The 27,705-nt window shown below is 47.1% G+C and overlaps 1 pseudogene; it reads right to left on the reverse strand.

The window, feature by feature from the left end:
• Positions 1-397: 397 nt before the first annotated feature.
• Positions 398-25,877, reverse strand: LOC141201458 (uncharacterized; annotated as a pseudogene).
• Positions 25,878-27,705: the final 1,828 nt, after the last annotated feature.

A 27,705-nucleotide genomic window follows, 5' to 3' on the forward strand; every position in this document is an offset into this window, starting at 1 on the left:
GAACTCTGGGAGGCATGTAAGACTGCATTCTCTGCTATTCCTGATGACGTCATTAATAAATTGTATGAATCATTGTTGAACCGCATGGATGCAGTCCTTCAAGCTCATGGAAGTCACACAAAATATTAAATATGACTCTAATAGCACCACAACTTCATTCATCAATGTTATGCAACATATATTTTTATTTTAAGATAATTATTTGCTTGAATATCACATTACTTTCTGTGGGCGACAAAACTTTGGTCTTGCCAAAATCTGACCATTCGGTGTTCATTAAATGATCAATATTTCACCATTGATGCCAATCTATTTTCTTAACCGAAACCAAATTTGGGAGGGTTTCAGCTTTCAAAAGAGTAATTTATAAAACCAATGGATGAATTTAACGTCAGGTTATAATCTTTTATTTACATAACATGGATAAGCGACATAACTTCTGTCAGGGAGTGTATATGAATGTATTTTAGTTTCTCACTCAGGGTTTTCATATTTTACTTTATACTTTCCTTTCCCCTGGTTGACAGCGTGTTGTGGCCTCCCCTCTGGTTCCTCAGGAGGTACAAAAAACTCCTCAATGGCCTATTAAGAGAGTTAGGTCCGTGGCGTTTTTAGTTGTGCAGCTAGGGCCTTTATAATCTGTACAGAGACTAGTTGGGTGTAGTTGCGGCATTCTTCTCTTTGTGGGTTCTCCGGTGGCTATCAAGATTTGCTTTCTGGTTAAAACATTTCCCACATTTTGAACATGAAAATGGCTTCTCCCCTGTGTGAGCTCTCTGATGTTTGATAAGATTTGATTTCTTTGCAAAACATTTCCCACATACTGAACATGAAAATGGCTTCTCTCCTGTGTGAGTTCTCTGATGTTCGATAAGCGTTGATTTCGCTGTAAAACAGTTCCCACATTCTGAACATGAAAATGGCTTCTCCCCTGTGTGAGTTCTCTGATGTTTGAGAAGATTTGATTTCTGTACAAAACATTTCCCACATTCTGAACATGAAAATGGCTTCTCCCCTGTGTGAATTATCTGATGTTTTATAAGATTTGATTTCTTTGCAAAATATTTCCCACATTCTGAACATGAAAATGGCTTCTCCCCTGTGTGAGTTCTCTGATGTTCCATAAGTGTTGATTGCTCTGTAAAACAGTTCCCACATTCTGAACATGAAAAATGCTTCTCCCCTGTGTGAGTTCTCTGATGTGCAATAAGTTTTGATTTCTGTACAAAACATTTCTCACATTCTGAACATGAAAATGGCTTCAACCCTGTGTGGGTTCTCTGGTGTGTAATAAGATTTGATTTCTCTGTAAAGCAGTTCCCACATTCGGAACATGAAAATGGCTTCTCCCCTGTGTGAGTTCTCTGATGGCTGATAAGATTTGATTGATTTGCAAAACATTTCCCACATTCTGAACATGAAAATGGCTTCTCCCCTGTGTGAGTTCTCTGATGTGCAATAAGATATGTTTTCTCTGTAAAGCAGTTCCCACATTATGAACATGAAAATGGCTTCTCCCCTGTGTGAGTTCTCTGATGTCTGATAAAAGTTAATTTCTTTATAAAACATTTCCCACATTCTGAACATGAAAATGGCTTCTCCCCTGTGTGAGTTCTCTGATGTGCAATAAGATTTGATTTCGCTGTAAAGCAGTTTCCACATTCTGAACATGAAAATGGCTTCTCCCCTGTGTGAGTTCTCTGATGTCTGATGAAAGTTGATTTCTTTGTAAAACATTTCCCACATTCTGAACAGGAAAATGGCTTCTCCCCTGTGTGAGTTCTCAGGTGCCTAACAAAATCTGATTTCTGATTAAAACATCTCCCACACTTGGAACAAGAAAATCTATTCTTCGCTTTGTGAATTTTTTCATGTTTAAGAAAAGACTTTTTGAGGGGAAAACTATTTCCATATTCTGAACGTGAAAATGGCTTCTTTGCTTTAGTAGCAATTTGTTTTTTAATGCTTATTTTGCGACTTTGATTTTCCTTAGTAGTCGGTAATGAATCAGAAGACAGGACCTGTTTCATAGGATCAGATGACAGATCTTTGCTGTGAAGGGATGATGGTATATCTGGAGTAATGGCATTCACTTCAATTGTATCCTGTGGGATCTCAAAATTATCTGATTTGAAAATTGAAGATGTCAGGTGTCCCTCTGATCTCCTGGTACAGACATCTGCCAATAATAAAACCAATTATTATTTTTTAATAAAAATCCTTGTAATTATATATTTTTGAACATTTCTACTTAAACTGTCCGTAAAAATGGGAAGTTATGCAAAAAAATCTAATTATTCACCAAGACAATGACAGTTCACAGTCTAATAGAAAACTTCATAGGATGAACCAGAAGAGTGTAGTGTTCAACTGTTTATTCATTCTGCCTCCCAAATATGGAATAAGAAGCCACCAATGTTATGTAGGTGAAAATAATACCAATAAAAACTTCTACTCGCAAAAAAACAAGTCACCACTCAGGTCCATCATCTGTTAATGGAAAAACAGAGGTTTCCACATTATTAGTGGCTCAAAGGCTCTTGAAAAGCAACATGGCTTCCATAAACCAATCCAGCAATATCTTACCTCTCAAAGTGAAATCTCCCCCTCATTCTGAGCCTTGCAGTGTGCCCAAACCACATTTAGCTTCCATGTATTTGGCATTACTATAGTGAGAAGAACCCACTTAATTTACGGTGTGTGTCTCCTGGAGCACAATCTGGTCACTATGTGTTGGGTTATAAAATGACAAATGTGCAATTTTCACTCTACAAGATCCACTGCGTGCTAATTTCAGGAAAGTGGCTTTGGAGTCAAAATAGTCACTTGTCCTATAGATTAATTCACTGAGGAATATAATTTCCAAAATGGAGCCACTTTATGGTGATTTCTACTGCTCTGGTTTTCTGCCATTTTGTCATATAAGGGCTTCTGCAAATGGTGGGTCCCATCTCCTCTGGGATCTCCTACTGCAACATGTGCTTCTGTCACCAGGAGCCATCTTTTTCCTTGGGAGCCCCATGACAGCACCATACGAGAGAGTAGGATCCACCCCTATTACCCGACAGGAAGCCCTGAGCACAAAATAAAAAGGCAACTCCCACTTCCTCCTTCAATGTGGTTTTATATCCTCAAGGATGTAGAAGCCTGGAGCTCACGGCAGGAGCAGCCGTGAATCATGGAACACCAGTGAATCATGGAACATCAGTGAATCATGAAACACCATGCTGTGTTCTATAGCAACCTCTAGTGAGTGGCAATAAGCAGGGGCCCAGTTGGGCGCTGAAATGATAACATCAGTCTGGAAGAATCTAAATTTAATGATTCCGTACCTACCTACGTTTGTTTGGCCTAGGCCTCATGGCTTGCGTATTGAGCTTCACGGCTAGGCCTCATGGCTTGCGTATTGAGCCTCACTGCTAGTGTGTCACCCTGGCCTGGATGCCACAAATATATTAAAGCTGTGTCTGAGAGCAAGGGGGAGGTTCTCTAGGCAGGGGAACATTAGCATGCAATGCCTCCTGTCTCAGGCCAGTAGGGGGAGCTGGCTGCCCCTATAAAAGCTGGTACTGGGGGCAGGGTTAGGGAGAACCGGATGACCTGTCTCAGGACTGAGACGTGTCCCAGAGCAGAGCAGGGACAGAAAGTTGTATTGCACCTAAGAGGAAGTGTGGCAGGAGGAGAGCCACAAGCCAGAGACAAGAGGAGAAGTGAGCCTGTCTTGGCAGATAGAGGACTTAATCTACCAGACTTTGGTGTCTGAGGCTGGGAGGATTCCACATCCCCAGCAGATAACCAGTTCGCACCGGACTGTATATTCCTTGGCCTAAGAAGCCTGGAGGCCCTGCCACAACAGAAGGGACCAGCAAAGCCGTACAAGGCTGGGAGCAGAAAGGAACCCACGTCGCAGGCCATACAGGCGAGAATACACGGAGAGCTCGGAAACGTGGGCTGTTACCCTATAAGGAGGAGATAGCCAGAAGGAGCACAGAAAGCACGGTAGGCCTACACCCTCACCCTGACCAGGGCCAATTTCCCCGTTTCTCTCAGACATCCAGGTCGCCTCCTAGCCGGGACTGTTTGTGGGTCAATTTACCTGTTCTAGTAAAGACCCTGGACTGCAACCTGTTGTCTGTGTGCTCCTTGCTCCTCCAGCACTATCAGCACTGGGACTCTCACTACCATCACTCCCAACATCCACTACACTGCCCTGGGGCCGCACTCTTCCCGTGGGAAGTCACACCATCCCAGCTGCATACATCATCAGCCCCAGCGGTCTGCCTTGCAGCGGCGGTTCCTAATGACCGCAAATCCACGGGTGGCGTAGTCGGATAATATCAACAGCACATAACGGACTACCACTGGCCTGACCACCCTGAGCCACGGAACCGAGTTGCCACTACTACTCCCACCGTTTCCCTATTGTCCGGATCCGAGTGCCCCACGGCCCAGGGGGCGAGTCAGCTTTGGCGTAGTCGGCAGGATTGCAACCAACCCGCCACAAACGGGTATTGCGTGCCTGAAAAAGACTTTGCACTTACCTGAAAAGAGGTTTCCCGCCGTCCTGAGCCGTTTCCCGCCATTTCCAGCCATCTCCCGCCATCTTCCATCGGTTCCCACCATCTTCAGCCGTTTTCCCGCCATCGGACGCCATCTTCTGTACGCCGCACGGGAAGAAGAGGGGCGTGGACGTCCAAACCGCGCGAGATCCGAAGCTCCGCCCCACGCACCGACGCTGCGCAAGGTCCTGGAAGGGAGAGAGAGCGACGCTGACGTCATCAGGATGCGACACAAGGTCCTCGTCCAGAGCAGCAGCAGCGGAGCCGCGGCCTACAGAAGAGGATCGTCGGAAGGTAGGCCACGCTTAACTAGGGGGGAGGAAGATGTCGGACACAGAGGCACCCATTACCACCAACGCGGCTGCAGCAGCGGTGATGACCTTTTCCCTGCCCTACATCCCTGGAGCGACCTGGCTGCCCAAGTACTCAGGGGAGCCCCATGCCCTAACTGACTTTAAGGAAAGGCTGTACAGTTTGTTCCAGGTTTACCCCCTGACAGAGGAACAGAAGGTTAGCATATTAACAGGGCAGTTAACTGGCGCAGCCCAAAGGGAGGTAAAGTCATGGCCCGCTGAGGAGAAAAGAACCGTGAAGGGTATTCTGGCCCGGCTGCGGGGTACCTTTGACACACGTACCTAAGCTGAAATTAAAATGAGGTTCTATGGATGTAAGCAGCGGGCACAGGACAGCATCAGAGACTATGCCCTAAATTTGCAGGAAGCCCTAAGGGCCATCCAACAAACTGACCCTGGCAGTGTGCAGGAAACGGATAGACTACTAACAGAACAATTCATAGAAGGTCTGCTGTCCAGCGCCCACAGGGCCCAACTGCGCCTCATATTCTTTCAGAACCCTGATCTGACCTTTGCCCAATTTAAGGACAGGACCATAAGGGTGCTCCGTGAACCTGCAACCAGTGGCGCTATAAACCCCCGGCCCCCTGCTCTCACCTACCACCAGGAGGGGCGCCCTCCTCTATGGACCCCGTGGGGGCTGATGCACAGGCCCTGAACCAAGCCCCGTCGAAAGACCTGCACCACCAAGTCCAGGAGCTGACCAGGAGCGTCGCGGCATTGACCAGGACCGTCCAGGCGTTGCAAGTGGACCCGTCAAGACCCATCGAGCTGGCTTCAAGTCCGGAGGATGTCCCGTGGCGTCGACAGAGGAGGATCCCGTCGTTCCGAGGGAGGCCCACAGACCCCTACGCAGAGGATGGACAGCCCATTTGCCGTCGATGAAACCAGCCCGGACACATTTCCAGGTACTGTAATTTAAACGGGTCCAACCTGGGGCAGAGGGCCAACCCCCAGGCATAAGATCACCAGGCCCTTATAATTGGCGTGATAAGTACGCTGGGGGGCGCCCGGTTTTACTCGTGGTGCTGGACGGTATCCCCATGAGTGCCTTGCTGGATACTGGGTCACAAGTAACCACTATCCCTTATGTACTTTTTAAGCAGTATTGGACTGATGCTGATATCACACGGTATCCAGACAGTAACTTGAGCATCATCGCCAGTAATGGCTTACCCGTGCCGCAGATGGGGTTCAAGGAGATGACCATTAAAATTGGTAAAGTTGAACTACCGGCACAGGGAGTGATTATTGTGGAAATTGACCGTCGTGAAAGTCACCCTAAAATAACTGTGGGTACTAACGTGATTGAAAATTGTCTTTCAGAGGTAATTGTAATTCTACAACAGGTGGCGGTGAATGCTTGTTCCAGCCAACAGAGAGTCCTCAACAAGGAGATAAAAGCCCTGATGAGACGGCAGCAGGTAGAACTTTCTGGTTGTGAGATCGGTAGCGTAAGACTGAGTGACCCATTCCCCATTTCCATGCCTCCGAAAAGTGAAATGATGATCTGATGTCGGACTGCAATCGGGTTGAGAAGTAGAGACAACCAAGCCATGGTAGAACCCGCATACTCGGACAGCAGGCCCACCATTTTGACAGCCCGGGGGGTGGTTGATGTCCGTCATAGGAGGGTGCCCGTCCGCATCCTCAACATTGGTGAGAGGGAAGTACACTTACCCAGGTACGCTACACTCGCCAAACTGTTTGTTGTCGAACACAAAGCTATCAGGGCCGTGGAACCCTTGCCTCCATCTCCACAGGCGGAGGGTAACGGCTCCCAGAAACAAAAGGAGGACTGGTGCCAGAAACTCCATGTGGGTGCTGACTCCACTCCCCTGCACAAAAAACAAGGAGTCTACCGGGTGGTACAGGAGTACGAGAGAGTCTTTAGTAAACACCCGCTAGACTTTGGCAGAGTAAAGGGGATAGAACACCACATCCCCACAGGGAGCCACCCACCGATAAAAGAAAGACACAGACCTGTACCCCCTGCACATTATCAGAACGCAAAGGGCATGCTAAGAGAAATGAAAGAAGCTGGGGTCATTACAGATAGCTGTAGCCCCTGGGCAGCCCCCTTGGTTCTGGTGAAAAAGAAAGATGGCACCATGAGAATGTGCGTAGACTATAGACAAATCAACCGTATCACCCATAAAGACGCATACCCGCTGCCTTGAATAGAGGAGTCTTTAGCCGCACTAAAATCAGCTAACTTCTTTTCTACTTTGGACCTTACTAGCGGGTACTGGCAGGTTCCTGTGGCAGAGGCTGACAAGGAGAATACCGCCTTCACCACCCCGATGGGACTGAGTGAGTTCAACTGTATGCCCTTCGGGCTCTGCAACGCACCAGGGACCTTCCAGAGGCTGATGGAATGCTGTCTAGGGCACCGAAACTTCGAGACGGTCCTCCTTTACCTGGACGACGTGATCGTCTATTCGAAGACCTACGAGGACCATCTGAAGCACCTGGCCGAGGTGTTCGAAGCCCTGGCAGGCTATGGCCTGAAGGTGAAACCATCGAAGTGTCACCTGCTGAAACCAAAGGTCCAGTACCTAGGGCACGTGGTAAGTGCGGAAGGAGTAGCCCCCGACCCTGACAAGGTCACGGCAATCAAGAGCTGACCAAGCCCCTCGAACATCAAAGAGGTGAGACAGTTTCTCGGGTTGGTAGGCTACTACCGAAGGTTCATCCCCGGGTTCACTAAGATGGCAGCTCCTATGCAGGACCTCCTGATCGGACAGTCTAAGTCCAGGAGCCAAAAGCCTCCCTTCAAGTGGGATAAACCGGAAGAGGAGTCCTTCCGCCAGTTGAAGATGGCCCTCACGGGGGATGAGATCCTGGCCTACCCTGATTATGGCCAGCCTTTTATTCTCCACACGGACGCCAGTAATGTGGGACTGGGAGCCGTACTGTCCCAAAACCAACAGGGCAGATAAAGGGTGATCGCGTACGCCAGCCGGAAGCTGAGGCCCACCGAGAGGAACCCGGAGAATTACAGTTCCTTCAAGCTAGAATTCTTGGCAGTGGTGTGGGCCGTAACGGAACGCTTCAAGCATTACATGGCCTCCGCAAAGTTCACCGTGTACACGGACAACAACCCGTTGACACACCTGGACAATGTAAGACTGGGTGCCCTAGAACAGCGGTGGATGGCCCGTCTCTCCAACTATGACTTTGTGATCAAGTACTGGGCCGGCAAAACCAATGCCAACGCTGACGCCCTATCGAGGAAGCCTCACTTACCTGAAGGTGACGAAGACCCAGAAGAGCTGGAGGAGATAGAACTCCCCGCGTTTCACCGGTATGGAGCCGCTCAATACTCCCACCGCGTGAAGGAGGAGGATCTAACAACCGTGACGATCAATCCCCTACCTCACCACAGCTGGGCTGAGACCCAAGATAGTGACCCTGCCATCCGCCTGGTGAAAGATCTGCTGACCCAGGAAGACGCCCGCATGGATCCGGATGCTCCAGAGGAAGCTAAGCAGCTATGGAAGGAGAAGAGCAAGCTGTTCCTCTACGAAGGCAAGTTGTGCAGAAGGATTGTCAACCACCGGACGCACGAGCTGACCTGGCAAGTCGTGGTTCCAAGGCGGGATGCAGCTATGGTCCTGGGGGCTTACCATGACAGAGCGGGGCACTTCGGTTGGAAGAAACTGGAGTTCCTGCTAAGAGGACGGTTCCTTTGGGTCAGCATGAGAGGAGCTGTGGAGAAGTGGTGCAGAGACTGTGGCCCTTGTCACCTAAGGAGGAAGGACCGCACCAGCCAGAAGACACCCTTGAGGCCCATCGTCACCACGCAGCCTCTTGAGCTGGTAGCTCTAGACCACGTCAAGTTGGCTCCAAGTCGGTCAGGGTACATCTACGCCCTGACAATCGTGGACCACTATTCCCGTTTTCTCGTGGTGGTCCCGGTAAAAGACTTGACAGCCCAAACAGCGGCCAGAGCCTTCCAGCAATACTTCTGTCGTCCACACGGGTATCCGGAACAGGTCCTGAGAGACCAGGGTCCAGCGTTCGAGGCTGAAATCTTCCAAGAGTTCTGCAACCTCTATGGCTGTAAGAAGATTTGTACAATGCCTTACCACCCCCAAACCAACGGGATGTGTGAGAAGATGAACAATATAGTCATTGATCTGCTGAAGACGTTGCCCCTGGAGGAATGCAGCCTGTGGCCAGAAAAACTGCCGGACCTAGTAGACCTATACAACAATATCCCTGTGAATGCTACAAACTGCACCCCGGCTTACCTGATGCGAGCCAGACCAGGTAAGCTGCCCGTAGACCTGGAGATGGGAGTCCTAACGCCTGAGGACACCTCCCTGGATGCAGACTGGGATACAGAAAGGCAACTGCTGTACAAGAAGGTACAGGAGAGTGTGGAGAGGAGCCTGGCCCAGGTGAGAGAAAGGCAAGAAAGACTCTTCAACCAACACGCCCTTGCTGGTCCCCTAGAACCTGGTGAGCAGGTCCTGAAGTGGAAGAGAAGGCTACATAAGTTGGACGACCAGTGGGAAAGGGAACCCTACACCGTACTGCAGTCTGACCATGACAACCCAAAGGTGTGCGTAATCACCAAGGACGGAGGAGAAACCACTAGTGTTGTCTCCAGGGACCACCTCAAAAGATGCCCCGAGCAACTCCGTAGTGCAGAAGAGGATCAGAGTGACCTTGAACCCGCAGAGGACAAGGAAGAAATGATCAGCACCGTTCTCGGAGAGTTCCCTCAGTCCTGGACTCGCATAAATGATGCCATAGTGGTACCCGTCCTGCATTTCCTGCAACCGGCACAGCAACAACCAACACCAGAGCCGGAAGGTGAAGAGGAGCAAGCAGTTCCAGAGGCAGAAGAGCCTGTACCAGCAGCCCAGGAGAGTCAACGCTCTGCTGACAGTGAGCCTGCCATGCCTGCGGTAAGCCAAAGGACCCGCAGACAGCTGCCTGCCCTACCTGTACACCCAGCTGGTAGCTGTACCCCTAACGCTAGTGGGGAAAGCCAGGTTGGTCCACCACCAGACAGTGGGCTACGTAGGTCAACCAGGAGCACAAAGGGGCAGATACCCGCTCGCTGGAAAATATAGAGCGCGCTAAGATTGTAAATGACCCTGTTGCCAAATATTGAATTGTTTGCAAAGTTACATGCATGTTTGGTAATTCTGTGTTTCAGTTTCTTGCAGCTACCGTAAGGACTCAAAGGTTATGGACTTTTTATAACCGGGACCTTGTATGGACTGCGTTCGGAGCCTAGCCCAGGAATGAACTAAGACTGTAAAGGACTTGGGGTAGGACAGACCCCCACCTGGTTAAGGCTCCCCGTTGTGCTGGTGATATGGACACCCGGTCACAGGCCACACTGTGACCTTAAGAACTCAATCTGTGCGTCGTCTGTCTGTTAATGTTTTATGGTTATGCATATTGTCTTTGTTTATTGTTTAGTCCCGGAGTACTAAATTTCACTAGGGGGGAATGTGTCACCCTGGCCTGGATGCCACAAATATATTAAAGCTGTGTCTGAGAGCAAGGGGGAGGTTCTCTAGTCAGGGGAACATTAGCATGCAATGCATCCTGTCTCAGGCCAGTAGGGGGAGCTGGCTGCCCCTATAAAAGCTGGTACTGGGGGCAGGGTTAGGGAGAACCGAATGACCTGTCTCAGGACTGAGACGTGTCCCAGAGCAGAGCAGGGACAGAAAGTTGTATTGCACCTAAGAGGAAGTGTGGCAGGAGGAGAGCCACAAGCCAGAGACAAGAGGCGAAGTGAGCCTGTCTTGGCAGATAGAGGACTTAATCTACCAGACTTTGGTGTCTGAGGCTGGGAGGATTCCACATCCCCCAGCAGATAACCAGTTCGCAGGGGACTGTATATTCCTTGGCCTAAGAAGCCTGGAGGCCCTGCCACAACAGAAGGGACCAGCAAAGCCGTACAAGGCTGGGAGCAGAAAGGAACCCACGTCGCAGGCCATACAGGCGAGAATACACGGAGAGCTCGGAAACGTGGGCTGTTACCCTATAAGGAGGAGATAGCCAGAAGGAGCACAGAAAGCACGGTAGGCCTACACCCTCACCCTGACCAGGGCCAATTTCCCCGTTGCTCTAAGACATCCAGGTCCCCTCCTAGCCGGGACTGTTTGTGGGTCAATTTACCTGTTCTAGTAAAGACCCTGGACTGCAACCTGTTGTCTGTGTGCTCCTTGCTCCTCCAGCACTATCAGCACTGGGACTCTCACTACCATCACTCCCAACATCCACTACACTGCCCTGGGGCCGCACTCTTCCCGTGGGAAGTCACACCATCCCAGCTGCATACATCATCAGCCCCAGCGGTTAGCCTTGCAGCGGCGGTTCCTAATGACCGCAAATCCACGGGTGGCGTAGTCGGATAAAATCAACAGCACATAACGGACTACCACTGGCCTGACCACCCTGAGCCACGGAACCGGGTTGCCACTACTACTCCCACCGTTTCCCTATTGTCCGGATCCGAGTGCCCCACGGCCCAGGGGGCGAGTCACTAGGCCTCATGGCTTGCGTATTAAGCCTCACGGCTAGGCCTCATGGCTTGCGTATTGAGCCTCACGGCTAGGCCTCATGGCTTGCGTATTGAGCCTCACGGCTAGGCCTCATGGCTTGCGTATTGAGCCTCACGGCTAGGCCTCATGGCTTGCGTATTGAGCCTCACGGCTAGGCCTCATGGCTTGCGTATTGAGCCTCACGGCTAGGCCTCATGGCTTGCGTATTGAGCCTCAAAGCTAGGCCTCATGGCTTGCGTATTGAGCCTCAAAGCTAGGCCTCATGGCTTGCGTATTGAGCCTCAAGGCTAGGCCTCATGGCTTGCGTATTGAGCCTCATGGCTAGGCCTCATGGTTTGCGTATTGAGCCTCACGGCTAGGCCTCATGGCTTGCGTATTGAGCCTCACGGCTAGGCCTCATGGCTTGCGTATTGAGCCTCACGGCTAGGCCTCATGGCTTGCGTATTGAGCCTCACAGCTAGGCCTCATGGCTTGCGTACTGAGCCTCACGGCTAGGCCTCATGGCTTGCGTATTGAGCCTTACGGCTAGGCCTCATGGCTTGCGTATTGAGCCTCACGGCTAGGCCTCGTGGCTTGCGTATTGAGCCTCATGGCTTGCGTATTGAGCCTCATGGCTTGTGTATTGAGCCTCACGGCTAGGCCTGATGGCTTGCGTATTGAGCCTCGTGGCTTGCGTATTGAGCCTCATGGCTTGCGTATTGAGCCTCACGGCTAGGCCTGATGGCTTGCGTATTGAGCCTCGTGGCTTGCGTATTGAGCCTCAGGGCTTGCGTATTGAGCCTCAGGGCTTGCGTATTGAGCCTCACGGCTAGGCCTCGTGGCTTGCGTATTGAGCCTCATGGCTTGTGTATTGAGCCTCACGGCTAGGGCTCGTGGCTTGCGTATTGAGCCTCGTGGCTTGCGTATTGAGCCTCAGGGCTTGCGTATTGAGCCTCAGGGCTAGGCCTCATGCCAATTCAGGTGTGGGTTTATGTCTAACGTTGGCCTGTCTGAAGGTTTTTTCAGACCGCTTCATAGTTGTGGAAAAACCTGCCACGTTAGGTCTAGAATTTTCCTCAGCTGTCTGCCTCACAGGGGGTTGCCCGATTAGCCAGGCAACTTGGGGCCTGTAGATCTGTTTCACTAAGGTCTCAAAGCTTCACTACCCTTTACTAGCAATATTACTGATATTGGTAAGGAAGGTTTCTAGTCGATGCCCTCGGTCTGGGGTGATTCTATTAAATACAGTCCAAAGGATAGCTGCTGAGTCCAGATTCAGTCAATCCCTCATACTTGGATAGCATATTGAAATAGTCTGCATTTAACATTTGTGTCCCAGTGGTCTTCTTGGTAAAGGTGTGAATGGGGGCGCTAAAAGAATAATAACAATTTAAGTCCAGTTGATCTTCACAATCTAGGATCATTAGTAACGTAACATAGGTTGAATAAAGACCTAGGTCCATAAAGTTCAGCCCTTTCCTATTTTAGGTGCTGGAATCGCCTTTCTTCCACCCGTAATGAGTGCCCCTGGTCCTTCGTATGGTTATTGAAGGGAATAAGTCATGTGCTAGTCCTTTGTACTGACCACACATATATTTATAGATGTAAATGAGATCCCCTCTGAGGAGTCGTTTTTCTAAGCTAAACAAGCTCAACTTTTTCAACCTCTCATCATATGAGAGGCCTCAATCTCTTTAGATGAACTGGCTGATAAACATCTACAGCTCAGTCCCCCCCCCTCCTCCTGCGCTAAGCTTAAAAGAAACCACTATAAGTCCACTTAAAACTCCTACCTAGAGTCTTCGAATGACCTTTTGGACGTTAAGTGATTAAACTCTCTATACCAAATAGGAAATGGTAGGAGGAGCTGCGAGTTGTACTCACCGGTGGGGGGCTGAAAATCCAACATTTGCCCCAATCTACCCTCCTGGTTTAGAGTGATAGGAAACTTGATCGTGCCAAGAGGGCGGCACTATACCGGTCTGACCTCTTAAGGGAGGTATGAGTTGGTTGATAGACCACCAATTGCCTCAATCTACCCTCCTGGTATGGAATGGTAAGATGAACTTGATTGTGCCAAGTAAGGCAGCACTATACCGATCGGCCTTCCTAAGGGAAGTGCGAGCTGGACTCACCGGTATCGATGGTTGATAAACAAAACATTGCCTCAATCTACCCTCCTGATTCGGAATGGTAAGATAAACTTGATTGTATTGAGTTGGCCAGCACTACCGGTCTGCCCTACTAAGGGAGGTAGGAGTTGGACTCGCCGTTATGGGACTGACGAACCGGTAAATATCCCAGTCCATCCTCCTAATGGAGTTGCCCGACAGACACGATTATACCGGATCTGGTAAAATTATTTCAAGACCAGTGTATTCTCCCAGTTAGAAGTGCAGATGGACTAATTGGAAACTAAGTCAATGGAGCCATATTACACTATGTATTCTTGGGATTAAAGTCATAAACTGGTAGACTCAACTAAGTGGCGAGTTGGTTAAATATTCAGTCAGTGCGCTCTTGAAGTGATAAGACGGCAGCGCTGCAATAAACCTATAAAAGGAGGAATCAGTGGATGAGTTAAAATGTCCCCGTACCCGTGAGACTCCTGTGGTGAAGGAGAAGCATCTTTGCAAGTTAAGACAAATGCGTTCACACTGAGGTAAGACCGTTCTGATTATTACTCAAGCACAGGATGATACGTACTTATGGTACATGTTTAACGGGACGGGATGCTAATACCTTAGCTTAAGACCATCTGAGATTTGACCAATACCATAAGAGATCTAGATCTCTTTCTGAATGAGTTGCTTTGGAAAAAAAAAAAAAAGTGTATCAGAGGTGATGGTTATCACTCGGTTTACTTAGTTTCTTTGCTTGAAAACTAAACTATTTGGCATTTGAAGTACTTTAATCTAACAATCTCCATGGTTGGATTATAAAGTTGCTGAATTGATGCTATTATAGGAGAATAGCGTAAATACGATCATCCCTGCATGAACGGTGGATTGTGACTTTTCTTTTGGAATAGCTTAGATTTGTGTCTTACCCTTTCTAGGTACTTGGCTAGATTGTGGTAGCCAGAAACTCCCCAGGATGGAAATCTCGAACTATAAGTGTCCGTTCAGCTTAAATACATTTCTTAGGGGAACTTAACGTTACACCTTAAGGGATATAGAGTACTAAATATTTCTGCTGGTTTTGAAATCCCCATTTTGGCAATCTGGGATGCTCTATCTACTCTTGATAGCATAGAGTTGAGTAGTTTTGAACGATTATGTGATCATTGACCCTAAAAAAGATTCTTATGGCCCAGATCTTGGCCTTACGTGGGGCCTTCAATTGAAAATGCCAAAAATATTAAGGTAGAAACCCTAGTCAAAGCCTAGTTAAGGTTACCAGGTTCCCTGAATCAATTAACTTCTGCTTCTATTACACGCCGAGTCTTAGCACCAGTTCTTATATACTTCAGTTGTTGGTTAGTTGATTTAATGAAAACAGAATATCTAATCAAATCTAAATCAAATCAAATCAATATCTAATCAAATCAAAAGATATTCAACCATGTATATAAGTGAGGTCTCTAAATATAGACCTTTCTCTGGGAGATAAAGAGGACAGAGTGTTGTAAAAATCCTGTTTACTCTTTTGGCGCTTTTGGTTTAAGCTCCAAATCGATAGACATTATGTTGATTGTGAATTTTTTAGATATCATTCAATCTTGAAGCACTATCTGTTAAACTAGGATATTCTGGGTATCTTTCTTCAGGTGTAAGATCCTACAGGGGTGCTCCCTCCCTATTGAAGGACTCCGTTGCTATGGTCTCTCGTATGGTGCTGTTATGGCGGAGGGAAAAACGATATTTACTCACCGGTAATTTGATTTTCCTGAAACCCATGACAGCACCCTAATTTTCCCTCCCTCTGACTTTTGGCTGATGGTTCTTAGTCTTCTCTTCTCACAATGAAGAATGTGCTTGAGTGAATGTATAAATAAAAATGATGATGAATTGGGTGACTCTTACTTGACTCCTGGAAACCACATTGAAGGAGGAAGTGGGAGTTGCCTTTTTATTTTTCGCTCATGGCTTCCTGTCCAGTAATAGGGGCGGATACTACTCTCTTGTATGGTGCTGTCATGGGTTTCAGGAAAAAAAAATTACCGGTAAGTAATTACCATTTATTCATTCTGCAAGCAGTGCTGGTGATGGAAGAGACGTCGGAAGAACAAGCTCTGGGTGGCGCTGGCTCTGTCCAGCCAATAATAGCCCCAGCCCCCCCGAGGAAGCCAGACATGGCGAAACTTGTTGGGGTGGCTATGTATATATTTTCGGTAGCACTAGGGAACCTGTGTATGTCCTAGTAAATAATGTGATCAACTAATCTATGAACTGCAGACATAAAGGAAAACTATAATGAATATAATGAGCTCATGATATCAGATGTATTCTAATACTATACAGTTTCTAGAGACTTAATATCAGAGTAAGGGCACAGACAAACTAGTGTAGTTTTAATTTACTTCTTTACCACATTTTAGTAAAGCAGTAATAAAAGAGATTTTTTTATACACCCCTCAACCAGGGTTTTTTTTACCCTCTCGGTAATTTGTCAATATGCATATGACAGAAAATACCCAAAAGTGACAAAATTCTAAAAACTGCACCCCTCAAGGTGCTCAAAACTACATTCAAGAAGTTTAGTAACCGTCCAGGTGTTTCACAGGAATTAATGGAATGTGGAAGGAAATTTTTAGGCTTCCTCCAAAATTTGTTGTGCATGCTGATACTCCACGTGGGGGAAAACAGTTTGGGTGCATGGCAGGGCTCCGAAGAAAAGGATCGCCATTTGACTTTTTAAATGTAAAATTTGCTGGAATAATTAGCGGACGCCATGTCGCGATTGGAGAGCCCCTGATGTGCCTAAACAGTGGAAACACCCTACAAGTAACACCATTTTGGAACCTAGACCCCTCAAGGAACTTATCTAGAAGTATGGTGAGCTCCTTGAACCCCCATGTTCTTCACAGAAGTTTATAATGTTGAGCCGTGAAAATACAGAAAATCTAATTTTTCCCACAAAAATGTTTTTTTGCCACACATTTTGCTTCTTCACAAGGGTAACAAGAAAAATTGCACCACACAATTTCTTCTGCAATTTCTCCTGAGTACGCAGGTACCCCATATGTGGGAGAAACTACTGTTTGGGCGTACGACACAGCTCAGAAAGGAAGGAATGACGTTTCTTTGATGGAGTGGTCTGCGGGTGTCATGTCGTGTTTGGAGAGCCCCTGATGTGCCTGAACAGAGGAAAACCTCCACAAGTGAACCCATTTTGGAAACTATACCCCTTAAGGAATTTAGTTACCATATTATGTGGACTATATAATGCATTTTTTAACAAGAAAAAAACTCTTGTTTAAAAGTGTGTGCGTCTTATAGTTCAGAGGCGGCTTCCTGTGATGGAGTAGAAAGTGGATACCGCATCCTCCCCAATCACAGAAAGAGCTGTTGTCTATTCTTCTGCTCTGCACTGATCTATGTGTCCGGTGAAGAGCAGGAGAGGAAGCTTACCAACAGAACAGAGGCTGCAGGAGCCAAGCAGCTGAAGGACCTTCTGCAACAGTAATTCCAAGACCTTTCAGGTCTGCGAGTGTCATGTCGCTTTTGGAGAACACCTGATTTGCCTAAACAAGTGACCTCTTTTTGGAAACCTGACCGCTCAGGGAACTTATCTAGATGTGTGGTGAGCACCTTGAAACCACAGGTGCTTCACAGAATTTTACAACGTTGATCTGTGAAAATGAAAAAAAGATATTTTTCCCACAAAAATGTTGTTTTAGCCCTAATTTTTTTCATTTTCACAAGGATAGCAGGATAAAATGGACCCCAAAATTTGTTGCGTAATTTCTCCTGAGTATGCTGATACCCCATATGTGGACGAAAACTACTTTTTAGGCACAGTGCAAAGCTCAGAAGGGAAAAAGTGCCATATTGGAGTTCAGATTTTGCTAGACTGGCTTGAGGGTGCCATATCACATTGGCAGAGCCCCTGAGGTGCCAGAACAATAGAACCTCCCCCATAAGAAACCCTATTTTACAAACTAAACCTCTCAATGAATTCATCTAGGGAAGCAGTGATCATATTGACACCACATGGGGGGTCACAGAATTTTATACTATTGGACAGTGAAGAAAAAATAATAACATTTTTCCCACTAAAATTTTGTTTTAGCCCTAGATTTTGCATTTTCACACTGGGAAATGGATAAAAATGGCACCAAAATTTATCCCACAATTTCTGCTCAATGTAGAAATACCCCATATGTGACTGTACATTACTGCTTAGCCACACAGCGAGACTCGGGAAGGACGGAGCAGGACTCCATATACAAAGCCCATAAGTGCTAGAAGAGCAGAATCCCCCCTCAAGTGACCCCATTTTGTAAAATATACCCCTTTGGGAATTTATCTACAGGTGTAGTGTAGATTTTCACTCCATGTTTTTTTTTTCCAGAAACAAGCAGCAGTGGATGTTGCTGAGTGAAAATTGCAAACTACCTTTGTAGTGACCAGTACGTTGTAGTGGCCAGTACGTTGTAGTGCCTGTATATTGTGCCTAGCTCATGCTTCTGGAGACATGCACCCGTTAATTAGGCCGACTCTCATCGCTACACAAATGCCAAACATATGGACGTTAACTGCGGTTTGGGCACACTGTGGTGCTCAGAAGGAAGTGGAGCATTTGCATTTGGGAGAGCAGAATTTGCTGAATTTCTTTTGAGGAGCAAGGAGCCATTTTCACTTTTCCAGAGCCTCTGTGCTACCAGTAACGTGGTTAGTCCCTCATTATATGGGAACTATTGGCAGTGAGACAACGTCGAACTAGTAGGAGACGCCCTCTAGTGGACGTGTTCATTATCAATGAATATAGGTGATACCATGGAAAAGAGAATATAGTTTCTCTTACTGGTGACAAATTAATAAATTAGAACTAGTGATGAGCGAGTATGTTCTGTTAACCCTTTCAGCGAGCATGCTTGGGCGATGGCCACTTGTTTTTCTTTACTTAGCTGCTTTTTTCTTGCCATGATACAAATTCTAACAGTCTATGCAGTAGGACTATCAGCTGTGTATCCATCTGACTTCTGCACAACACAACTGATGGTCCCAACCCCATTTATAAGGCAAGAAATGCCACTTATTAAACCTGAAAGGGCACACCTATGAAGTGAAAACCATTTCCGGTGACTACCTCTTGAAGCTCATCAAGAGAATGCCAAGAGTGTGCAAAGCAGTCATCAAAGCAAAAGGTGGCTACTTTGAAGAACCTAGAATATAAGACATATTTTCAGTTGTTTCACACTTTTTTGTTAAGTATATAATTCCACATGTGTTAATTTATAGTTTTGATGCCTTCAGTGTGAATGTACAATTTTCATAGTCATGAAAATACAGAAAAATCTTTAAATGAGAAGGTGTGTCCAAACTTTTGGTCTGTACTGTATGTGTTTTGAGATACAGTATTTGCATGTCATTTTAGAGAGATTAATTTTCTCTCATTATCATGGTATTTATTTTGTATTCTTTATGTTGCAGAACGGCTTCTCCTTATTTTAATCACTGATCATCATCCTCCACGGCCCACAGGCTGATCCACTTACACCTGTTCACCTCCTGTGATATTTCCAGGCTTATTATTCTTTTGTCCTATAGTCCTGCACGGCGTCCATCCCTCATCCCACAGTGGAACGCAAACTCCCCTGTTCTGTAACGCACTCTACCCACTCAGTACACAGTCTTCTTGCTTGTGGAACGCAGGACGCAGCCTCTGACATGCACGTCCTGCACCGTGGAACGCACGTTCGCCCTCAGTTTCTCCAGTCACGCCTCCTATGCCTTCAGGCAATTGATAGCGGCACTCGACACGGCGTCACTTCCGGTGATGTCACTGCTATCCAGACACCGCCTCCTATCGCTTCAGTCCACTTCCAGGAATGTTACACCAGCGGTTCACTCTGATTGGTCTCCTGGGACATTAGGTCCCGCCCTCTGACCACATATACTAGGCTTTCTCCTCCCTTGACATGGCGACCTTTGGAACCAGCGGCGGATGCCACGTTTCACGCCTGTCATACTTCCTGCTCTCACTACTGGGTAGGTTTCTACATATATCTGCAGGTACCGATTGGATAATTCCCTATGAGGCTGATGTTCTTATAGCTGTTTGTCTCCCTAGATCCTGTCTTTCCACTGAGACACTGTGTCCTTCCTGCTTTCACCTTTAACTATATTCCTAGCAGTCTAGTAGGTCACACTTATTATTATTATGTGCTCTCTATTGTAATGTTATTGATTTTCAGATGATTATATGAATTTCAGAAATACCTTATGACAGTTTGTTTCTACTACCATATTTTTCGGACTTTAAGACGCACTTTTTTCCTCTAAAATTTTGGAGGAGGGGGGGGTGCGTCTTATAGTCCGATATACACTGTGGCTGTGGGTGGTGGGGGATGTGGGGGAAGTGACAGTGGCGGAGTAGCGGTGCGCAGGAGGCAACTGCCGCCTTCTGCAGCCTACATTGTGCCCACTACTAAAGAAAATTAATATTTATGGCTCCCCACGCCCATGGACGTGGGGAGCAGTGAATATTAAATTTTCCTTAATAACCGGCACACTGTGCCTGCAGCTCCTGGTAAGTATGGCACCCTGTATGTATGGCCTCTCTCATCCCGGTATGCATGGCCCCCTTCATCCTTGTATGTATGGCCCCCTCATCCAGGTATGCTTGGCACCCCCTGATCCCCCTCACGCGGCACAAAAAAAAAAATAAACTTTCATACTCACCTCCTCTCTCCTCCAGTGCTGTGTCACGCTATGTGCCTGAATAGTCACTGATCCCCACGCCGGGACTGTGTGCGTGGGGAGCAGTGACCATTCATTCTCCCTAATAGCGCGCACACTGTAGCCGCAGCGCGGCTCCTGCTGCGCTCAGAGTGACCGCTATTAAAGGCAATGAATATTCACCACCACTTAACAGGGCATCATGGCCACATTTTTTGCTTACATTTTTTTTTATTTTCCTCTTCTAAAACCTAAGTGCGTCTTATGGTCCGGTGAGTCTTATAGTCCGAAAAATACGGTACTTTTTATGCTTTTGTCTGATATATGTAGTTTTTAATTTTTTTGTCTTTATGCTGCAGTACACACTGATGAAGGTTTTAAGGACCAAAACAATAGTATCTGTGTTGGACTGCAATTAAATACATTAAAATTATGCCTGTCTGAGTGCCAAGATTCATTTGCTATTTGAATGGCTTTGACCCTACTTGTTCACCTATTCCAGCAGTGCTGCGGTTTTCTACACTATTATCTGAGATGAATCTGTAACTTCTCTGCATTTAGTGGTCACTACTCACCTGGGTAGTCATATGTAGGAATATCCTCTTTACACCGCTCATCACCCCTCACATATGTCTCTGTAGTATTAATATGAGTCAGATCTTCACCCTGAAACAAATATTGAAAGAGTCACAGACAGATGGAGAAGTCCCATCTATGATCAGCTCTAATCCTGCCATCTCCACCGTTCTCATTACACAAGTATAAAACATATAATACTGGTGGATAAAACAAGACTGAGCACAAGACCTTCACAGCTGTCTACACATCATAGGGGAGATCTCATGACACCTTTTCTCCATCTACCTGATGATCCTGAGGAACATTGGGATCTTCTTGTTTACAGTCCTGTGGAAGAAGAGGACGGGGACATCTCTCTGGTGTTGTCCTCTTACTGGATAGATCTGGAGGAAACACATAGAGGGACTGAATTCATTGTTTAAATACAGATAATTATAGGTCGTGTGTATTTAGTCCTGTCTATTACCTGGTGATGTGAGGGGCTGGGGAACCTCCATCATGACGTCCTTGTACAGATCTTTGTGTCCTTCTAAATACTCCCACTCCTCCATGGAGAAATAGACAGTGACATCCTGACATCTTATAGGAACCTGACACAGAAAATGATACCGTCATCCCCCCGATCCCTTCATAGTGTTACTGTATAATGTCCCAGCATTCCTCATTCCCAGCAGTGTCACCTCTCCAGTCAGCAGCTCAATCATCTTGTAGGTGAGTTCTAGGATCTTTTGATCATTGATGTCCTCATGTATCAGGGGGTGAGGTGGAGGCCCTGTGATTGGGCTCAGGGGTCTCCTCCATTCCTCAGACACAGGGTCCTGACAGCGCTCACTAGAGGTCTTCTTCACTACTGTGTAACCCTAGTTATGGAGAGACACATTAATAAATCTCACTACAGACATTTCCAGAGTCCTCACCTCTCCAGTTCTGTCCAGCTGTTATTCCCATAGATAAGAATGATGTAATGTGACATCATCAGAATCTCTCACCTCTCCAGTAAGCTGGAAGAGGATCTCTAGGGTGAGGCGTAATATCCTCTCCGCCATCTTGTCCCTGTCCATATCCATGCTTAATGAATGAATCAGAAAAATTTTCTTATTTAGGGGATCCGATATTGTAGAGACCTGAATGAGAAGAACATGAGCCGATGTAAATTCATAAAAATCCTGAGTAATAATACAATCACTGGAGATAATAAAGGGAAACATATGAGATTTACTATTTTCTACTATTTAGTTTTCTTCTTTACATCTAGTAATAAAACCTATACAGTGCCTACAAGTAGTATTCAACCCCCTGCAGATTTAGCTGGTTTGATAAGATGCAAATAAGTTAGAGCCTTCAAACTGCAAATGAGAGTAGGTTTTATGAACAGAAGCATAAATCTTACAAACCAAAAAGTTATGTTGCTCAGTTGAATTTTTTTAAATTTTAAACATAAAAGTGTGGGTCAATTATTATACAACCCCTATGTTTAATATTTTGTGGAATAACCCTTGTTTGCAATTACAGCTAATAATCTTCTTTCATAAGACCTGATCAGGCCGGCACAGGTCTGTGGAGTTATCTTGGCCCACTCCTCCATGCAGATCTTCTCCAAGTTATCTAGGTTCTTTGGGTGTCTCATGTGGACTTTATTCTTGAGCTCCTTCCACAAGTTTTCAATTGGGTTAAGGTCAGGAGACTGACTAGGCCACTCCAACACCTTGACTTTTTCCCTCTTGAACCAGGCCTTGGTTTTCTTGGCTGTGTGCTTTGGGTCGTTGTCTTGTTGGAAGATGAAATTACGACCCATCTTAAGATCCTTGATGGAGGAGCGGAGGTTCTTGGCCAAAATCTCCAGGTAGGCTGTGCTATCCATCTTCCCATGGATGCGGACCAGATGGCCAGGCCCCTTGGCAGAGAAACAGCCCCACAGCATGATGCTGCCACCACCATGCTTGACTGTAGGGATGGTATTCTTGGGGTCGTATGCAGTGCCATCCAGTCTCCAAACGTCACGTGTGTGGTTGGCACCAAAGATCTCGATCTTGGTCTCCTCAGACCATAGAACCTTGAACCAGTCTGTCTCAGAGTCCTCCAAGTGATCATGAGCAAACTGTAGACGAGCCTTGACATGACGCTTTGAAAGTAAAGGTACCTTACGGGCTCGTCTGGAACGGAGACCATTGCGGTGGAGTACGTTACTTATGGTATTGACTGAAACCAATGTCCCCACTGCCATGAGATCTTCCCGGAGCTCCTTCCTTGTTGTCCTTGGGTTAGCCTTGACTCTTCGGACAAGTCTGGCCTCAGCACGGGAGGACACTTTCAAAGGCTGTCCTGGCCGTGGAAGGCTAACAGTAGTTCCATAAGCCTTCCACTTACGGATGATGCTCCCAACAGTGGAGACAGGTAGGCCCAACTCCTTGGAAAGGGTTTTGTACCCCTTGCCAGCCTTGTGACCCTCCACGATCTTGTCTCTGATGGCCTTGGATTGCTCCTTTGTCTTTCCCATGTTGACCATGTCTGAGTGCTGTTCACAAGTTTGGGGAGGGTCTTAAATAGTCAGAAAAGGCTGGCAAAAGAGATCTTTAATCCACACATGTGAAGCTCATTATTCTTGGTGCCTGAACTACTTCTTAATACTTTTGGGGGACCAAACAGAATTCTTGTGGTTTGAGGGGTTGAATAATAAATGACACTCTGAATTAACTTTTAACGTTTTTAAAAAAAAAAAAAAAAAAAAAAAAATTTGCTGCAGTGCATTTCCCACTTCCAGGCTGATCTACAGTACAAATGTCACAATGCCAAGTTAATTCCGCATGTGTCAACCAGCTAAATCTGCAGGGGGTTGAATACTACTTGTAGGCACTGTATATTTTAGGCCACAGACAACAAGCAGTTTCTTCCTTGGAGTCTGTAGCTGAACACGTTTCTCATAGACTCATCTTCCTTATTGCTAATTCTCGTCTCATTTATCGACACTGGAATCGGCATTAACAATACTGCAGGAGATATTCATTACACGTGACATGAGAAATAACTACTTCATGATGAGGATGACATTTTGATCTTCAACTACGGCTCTAGAAACATATTTGGCCAGAGTCCTGTCACCCACTAGATCACTACCGGCCGTCTATATGAATGTTTCCCGTCTTCCCCGGACTGTCATCTTCTAACACGTTAGATCTCATGTCTTATTCACACACAGAAGTTTGAGACATTATAAAAGCTTGTTTGTAAGAACACCAACACAAGAGGTATTTGATGCCAAATTCTCCATATACAATGTATTTTTTTTCTCTGGATAGGATAGGAATTTTTTAGCATTTTCATGTAGGTTTCCATATATTATATGAAAAACACCCCCAAAAAATAAAATTGGGGATGGAGGTACTGTGGGAACATTATACAGTGTGTGGGTGGATGGCGGTACTAGGGGAACAGTATACTGTGTGTGGGGGCCAAGAAAGGGGCACTGTACTATGGGAGCAATACATGATTCATTCACAAAAACACCCTAAACATAACATTTTTAAAACCACCCCACAATTTGTGAATCTTCAGGATAAATCGCTTTCTAACCATTTTATTATTAAGCTAAAGTGTCTAAACAGACTTTCTTTCAAATCCATAAAGGGGCACTTTTCCGCGTTTGTCATTCAAGAACTGTTGGAGGATTATTAAAGATGATAGTTTTCCCACAAATTAGATGGGACACCTGTGGATATTGGTGGATTTTACCTGCTACATTTCTGTTGTGATTTACTCGGTAAAGTGCCCTTGTGTTAAAGGGGTTGTCCACTACTTTATATGATCCCCCAATGTATTCCCCCGGGGCCCATAAGTGTTTCTCAATACTTTGTGGTGCCTTTTCTGCCTGTGAGTGGCGCTATCACTGGCCGCTCACAGGCATCACGTGACCCCTGGCTGCAGTCAGCTCTGACATCCGCTCATGTCACGTCAAGTTCCGGCTGCAGAAGGTGGTACTCACTGATACGTTTCACGGTGGACGCTGGGCTGTGGCGTGGGTTACCCAGCACGTCACACCCGGCATCCACCGCACGCTCTTCCTCTCCTCATTCATTGGGAAAGCGAGCGGGGGATGCTGGGTGTGATGCACGGGGTAACCCCGCCCACAGCCCAGCATCCACCGCGAGGAGCGCGTCACTGATGTTAGTCTCACTTGATGTGACATCAGTGACGGGTCACGTGATGCCTCTGAGTGGCCAGCGGTAGTGCCGCAAGGAGGCAGAAAAGGCACCGCAAGGTATTTACAGAAACATTTCTGGGCTCCGGGGGGGGGTACGTTGGGGGGTTCATATAAAGTAGTGGACAAATTCTTTAAAGTGGACATTGGACAAACGTCACGATCAATTACAATCAGACTGAAGAAACAACACTCCTCTGTTCGGCTCTATGAGTCTAGGATGAAATCCACTGCGGCCGCTGCAAGAAAAGAATGAAGAAGAGCAGAAGTTTGGGGAGACCACCGTGGCCAGACATTTCCCGGAGATGGTGATAAAAGTTTTGATCTCCGATGGTCGGTGTTAGAAGAAACGACCGCAGCGGATTCACAATCACAACGCAGTAAACTTCTACAGAGACGTGTTCTGGATTTACTCCCTGGAATCACTTTCTCCCAAAGAGTTAAATGACGTCTGTAACTTTAATGTCTTTCTATGAAGCTTCTTCTCTGAACTTTATTCCTCTGTTGTCTGTCGGGGAGTTGTTTTCAAAAAAAATATTTTTGGGTGTTTTCTTTCTTTTAGTTTACTGGGTTAGTAATGGGGGTGCCTGATAGACTTCTCTGGGCTTCTGTCCTTCATCCTGCAGTCGTCTGAATGGATCTAATGTGGACGGGAACCAGCTAAGCCGCATTCTGTCCACAGCTGTTACCTCACTGTTCCCACCACACAGAGACCCCAAAAGAGTCTCCGTGCTGAAGGGGTTAATGCCCCCTGCGCCCAGTAATGGGGTCTCCACATACCTCCACCTGCAGAGCCGCCACCACATATATGGCTGTTCTGTGCGCACAGGAGCTGTGATGAGGTCACAGGAGGGGAGGAGTCAGGGGTCACATGATCAGGGGCCTCAGTGGATGCAGGACTCTGCTGTGCTGGTTGTCATGGTGCTGGATGAGCTAAAGTTTATGTGTGGGGTCAGGAGGGGTTTACAGTGTGGATGTAGCAGAGCCACGTGTGTACGAGGTGTACGGAGCAGAGCCGCGTGTGTACGAGGTGTACGGAGCAGAGCCGCGCGTGTACGAGGTGTACGGAGCAGAGCCGCGTGTGTACAGATCGTGTGTGTATGGAGCCGTGTGTGTACAGAGCGGTGTATATATGGAGTTGTGTGTGTACGCTGTATACAGCTGTATACTCCCAGGTTCGGGCGGAGACACCACGGCTCTTTATTAGACGGGAGAAGAACTGACACTGGACATTCAAAAAAACTGCGCTTGTGTGGCACCCTGCTATTCACAGGTACCACAGGACCCAAAAGGGGCATGGATGGACCTCTCCACAAGAGGCCCTCATTACACACAGACACCTCCACCCTTCCACCTCATACCACCAGAGGGAGCCTGTTAGGGATATATACTGGAGGGTGGAGTTAGTTAGTTAGTTAGTTAGTGAGCAGAGATTGTGCTCAGTGAAGAAGCAGCTTCTGTCAGCTGCTGTGCTGAGGGCAAGTGAAGGCCCAAAGCACGTGCTGAAGCCTGGGGCCTCGAGTGTGGCCGGAGGCAAGGAGAGAGAAGTGATAAGGGGGCAGAGGAGCATCTGAGGCTCACCCCAGAATACAAGCCAGACACTGGGTCCGTGCCTACAGGGTCCTCTACGCCCAGTAGGAACAACCGGTATGCCAGGAGGGTTCCAGACCCCTGGTCAACCTGAAGCTACAAAAATCTAAAGAACTAGGAACCACGAAGGCCCCAGCGTCCAGGGATAGTGGAGGAAAGTTCTTACCACCAAGCAGACAGGTGAAAGAGTGAACAGTACAGAAGCTAGGCCCAGTTCCAGGCGGGTCAGAAGCTTCAGAGAGAGGAAGAAACGGATCAGGAGGCCTTATACCCACTCACTGGGGAGAGTCCAGAAGTGAACCCTTCCTACCAAGTACCCTGGACCATACCTGCTGTCTACACCAGTAAAGGTACTGAAGCAAACCCCTGTGTGCGTGTCGATCATTCTCCCCTGACCTGACTGGGCCACCTCTCACCTGCATCCCTTCCATTAACCCTGTCCTGGGGGACCCGCTACGCCTGTGGGGAGCAGAAACAACTCAGCTGCCATCCCATCACCCCCGGCGGTCTGAAGCAGTGCTGGTATCCGTTACCAGGAACCACAGGTGGCGTCCCGAACTCTAAATTCCAAAAACCACCAATTCCCCTATAAATAACTTCCCCCTTTTAAAGAGTGACCCCAGGGTACGGGCCCGGGAGCCGACTGCCGTGACATCCCACAGAAGGTAAAGGCCTGGGTACCGAGTTTCCCCCATATCTTCCCCTGGGCGAGACACTTGGACGTCTCTTGTTTCTCGCACAGATATTGATAACATATGATGGAGTCAGACGAACCCTCCTACAAAACCTGATAACAAAGTCATTACTACAGGACTGGATGAGAAAGGGATTTATTGTACAAGAAACGCTGGGGCCACAAATGAGACCCCCAGCGTGTTAGGAGCAGACGGGGTCTTTGTCCCTGGAGCTTCTCTGCTCGGTATAATGAGATTCTGATCTTGTTCTTATAAAGAGGGTTGGAGTAAAATAGAAGCTGCCTGAATATGAGTACTTTGTCTGGTCTCTATGTCCTTGTGTACAGAGCTATGGAGATAGCGCTATTCTCTGTATAATAGATTTGATGTCGCTGGA

The sequence above is a fragment of the Phyllobates terribilis genome, unplaced genomic scaffold (assembly GCF_046119375.1).
Source record: "Phyllobates terribilis strain yellow unplaced genomic scaffold, ASM4611937v1 Scaffold_116__1_contigs__length_5312468, whole genome shotgun sequence".
Lineage (NCBI taxonomy): Eukaryota > Metazoa > Chordata > Amphibia > Anura > Dendrobatidae > Phyllobates > Phyllobates terribilis.